This window comes from Octopus bimaculoides, chromosome 19, assembly GCF_001194135.2.
Source record: "Octopus bimaculoides isolate UCB-OBI-ISO-001 chromosome 19, ASM119413v2, whole genome shotgun sequence".
NCBI classification, from domain to species: domain Eukaryota; kingdom Metazoa; phylum Mollusca; class Cephalopoda; order Octopoda; family Octopodidae; genus Octopus; species Octopus bimaculoides.
The window spans coordinates 377900-381860 of record NC_068999.1 but is presented as its reverse complement, the minus strand read 5'-3'; the positions used below and the strand labels follow the sequence as shown (position 1 = coordinate 381860).

The following is a 3961-nucleotide window of genomic DNA, read 5'->3' as shown; positions in this document are numbered from 1 at the left end:
GGAGGAGGAGGAGGAGGAGGCGGTGGTGGTGGTGTAGTTGTTTAGTTCGAATATTTTATTTAGTTAGTTTTTAAAGTTTTCTTTCTTTCTTTGCAACGTACGTATAGTTTTATATTTTTATGTTTTGTTAAAAGCATATACGTATACCTGTTTGTGTGTGTGTGTGTGCTATCTTTACGTATGTATGTGTGTATGTTTGCATATGTAAAGATTCATACACACACACACACACATATATCTGCATAGTCATATATATGTATGCATGAAATATATGCGTGTGTGTGTATGTTGTATATACACATATACACACTCATATGTGAGTCCGTATAAGTGTATAACAGTATGCATATATATATATATATATATATATATATATATATATATATATACGAACACATAAATGTATATATACGCACATACACACACACACATTTGGATACTACTATAGAACCTAATCTGTTCGTTATGTAAAAACGGGAAAAATCATCGAATGTCGTTGAATTCCTTGTGTTCATTGCTACGACAAAGAAGAAAACCGTGGCATTTGAACGCATTTCAAGATGGTTGTCATAAAGAGACCACATAACTACAAATGGAGCCTCCTCTGTTCAGAATCACTGATTCAGTCTTCGCTGCCCAACTTAGAGCGTGTTTATGTGTGTATGCGTGCGCTGTTGTATGACTTGTATATTTCGTCTTTGTGTGGAAGCTGGAGGCTAACAAATAAAAGAAAAATTGAAACAATAGAGAAAAATATTGTAAAATGTAGAGAGAGGAGGGAGAGAGAGAGAGAGAGAGAGAGAGAGAGAGAGAGAGAGAGAGAGACTGAGCAGAGAGAGAGACTGAGCAGAGAGAGGGTGAAAGGGTTAATGGGCAAGTATTTATATGCGTGTGCGTGTGTGTGTATACGTGTGCCTATGTGTGTGCGTGTTTGTGTGTATGCGCACGCGTGAGCTGTCAGATTTCTTTTCTTTATCGGATTAAGTCACAGACATTTTGATAAATTACATGTCTCACTTAAATTGCCGTCTCCAGCATTTTGGAATATGTGGGCCGGTGGGGGCGGGGGTGCTGGTACAGGTGGGGCAGTTTGTCTGAGAGAGAATGGTTCGCACAGCAGGTGTTAAACGCTTAAACAACTCCAGGCACAGGTGTGGCTGTGTGGTTAAGAAACTCGCTTTGCAAACACGTGGTTTCGGATTCAGTTCCGTTGCGCGACCACTTCGTGAGTGAATTTGGAGACGGAAACTATGTGGAAGCACATCATAAATATTTGTGTGTGTGTGTGTGGGTGTGGGTGTGGGGGTCTGTGTTTATCATCCCCTCCCCCCGTTTGATAATTGTCTTGGTTACTTTATGACCCCCGTAACTTAGCCGTTCGACAAAAATGAGTAACAGGATAAGTGGCAGACTTTTAAAAACATACAGAAGCATTGGAATTGATTTCTTTGGCTAAATTCTTCAAGGTGGTGCCCGAGCAATCCAATGACCGTAGTCTAGTTACTGGATCATCTAAAAGATTGCATACATATCTACAAAAAGGTCACACAGAGAACCAAGAGATATAGTGGGGGAGAGGTACAGACATTAAGATTCTTTCTATTAAATGGTACACACAACGAATTGTTTCCATGCATTTTTATGTTAAAAAATACACATCCGAGGTGTCAGACAGGTGAAATAAAACTGGAAGCGGACAGGTGCAAAGCGAATTACTTAGCCACAGTATAATTTCTAGCACGTATTTAACAGTACTTAAATATGAATTTAATCATTTTTAATGTTGCAACTCGAAATCGATAAAACTATGCAGGGAGTCCATAAAGTCTCTTTCAAAAATTTCAAAAATTTATTACAAGTGCAAATGATGGGATATGTTTATCAGATTGATTCTGTGTCCTCAGTGGTTATCAAAGTGTTTTAACCACATTGCATTATTTGTGTTTTTCAGGTGTCCTGTTGATGGAAAAAGTTCTGTTAAATGAAACCCTAAAATATGGCTACCTCTCAAGAAAAGGCACAATGTGTATTTTGGTTTATTGAAACAAAATCGGACCAGCAGAAACTACGGGATTAAATATGGAAGACATCCACCATCAACGTCTGTCAATTCATGCATGGCACAAGAAATTTATGGAAACAGGAACAAAATAAATTAAATATACCCAGGAGATATTCTTTTGGATAAACTAACCTGTAGCTCATTATTCTGTTGGAAGGGAATCATGAGAGACATACTTGAAGCTTTCGTGATGGTCTGAACAGGTGTAAAATTAAGCTTAATGAAGCTGTTGACCTTGCTATGAATGAGGAGAAATGAACAATAGAAATGAAGTCTGATCAAAATCATTTAATACTTTTTTCTTTCATCCGTCCGGCATCTGCAACTCGAAGAGGCCCTAATTTCAATAGGAAATTAATTTCAGGGTAAATATAACTTCATTTATTTCTTGACAGCCAGCTTTCTCGTCAGAGGCTCTTCCATCCTTTCAAATGCTTTGAATGCTTTTTTTTTCCTGAGTCACCCACACCCAGTTTCTCAGTAAAATGGTTGAAGTGTCCGGTTTAAGCATTGGCCAAACGACTATGATGTAAACTGTACTGGGTTATGAGATATCTTTGACAAGTTAAAGCCAAACCTTGATTTTAACGTTGGTGAGTATTCCTTATACAAACAGAATGCGATGGCATGGCTGACATAACTGATTGTCTGAAAGATCTGTCATTTGGTCACGTAAGAGATTGTAATGTCTTGATTGATATCTTGAACGTATATTCCCTTTTACAAACTCCATATTTGTATTCCTTTCATCCACTCTCTGTTTCTCTCCCTCACTTTTCTCACTATCACCTGATTTCTGTACATATCTATCTATCTATCTATCTATCTATATCTCTCTCTCTCTCTCTCTCTCTCTCTCTCTCTCTCTCTCTCTCTCTCTCTATATATATATATATATATATATATATATATATATATATATATATATAGAGAGAGAGAGAGAGAGAGAGAGAGAGAGAGAGAGTACATGTGTGTGCGTATGTTCATATGCATGTGCATGCGTACATATTTATGTTTTTGTATGTATGTGTGCATGAGAGCTTTGGAAGACGATCTTGGTGCGCTGATGGATAAGTTTTGACACTCGTGCTGCTAACCAAACCTCTCTGTTTACTTCTTCGGTTCCATTCAATACCGAAGGCAGATATTGGCAATTTGTCTAAAATCTAGCCCTATACCACTACTACAGCTGAACCGAAATACAAAATTAGATATCAATGACTTATTAAATATCAATCATCTTTCAATACATCATCGATGTGTCTAAAACAAGCATGGATGAAAATATTTGCAAGAAATGAAACGATCACATGAAGACGATGGTTCATTGATAGTCGTTATAAGCGTAAGAAGAGATTGTCTGATGGTCTTTCTATACGTATGCGTGCGTGCGTGCGTGCGTGCGTGTGTGTCTATGTATGTGCGCCTGTGTGTGCGAGAGAGTGTGTGAGTCTGACTGTGTGTGTGTCTATATATATATATATATATATATATATATATATATATATATATATATATATTAATGTATACTTAGATATACACAGAGGTACATGTGTGTGTGTGTGTATGTATGTTTGAACGTTTGATCGTATATATGCATGCGTGTCTGTGTGTTGGATCTTAGGGTGTATATATGTGTATCTGTTTACCTTATTTTCATATTTTATTTCCGTGGCAATGGAGATGAAGTAACAGTATACTACTACTACTAATCCTACCACCACCACCACAACCACCACCATCACCGCTACAGATGCCGCTGCTGGTGGTTCGACATGACCGATTATTTCCATCCAACGTTCTTCCAAAGTCCTTTCCCGCCGAGTGTCCAACTATATTAGAAACTCCACGTTTCATTCGCAACAGAACGAATACATTATAACAGAATATACATATATA

At 37.6% G+C, this 3961-nt stretch overlaps 1 long non-coding RNA gene across 1 annotated transcript in view; it reads left to right on the top strand.

The window, feature by feature from the left end:
* Positions 1–3961, top strand: part of LOC106882149 (uncharacterized) — a 322442-nt gene that overhangs the window by 199184 nt on the left and 119297 nt on the right. The window contains exon 2 of the long non-coding RNA XR_001410957.2: positions 1952–2427. This is a non-coding gene — a long non-coding RNA (uncharacterized LOC106882149). The remainder of the gene's footprint in view (positions 1–1951; positions 2428–3961) is intronic.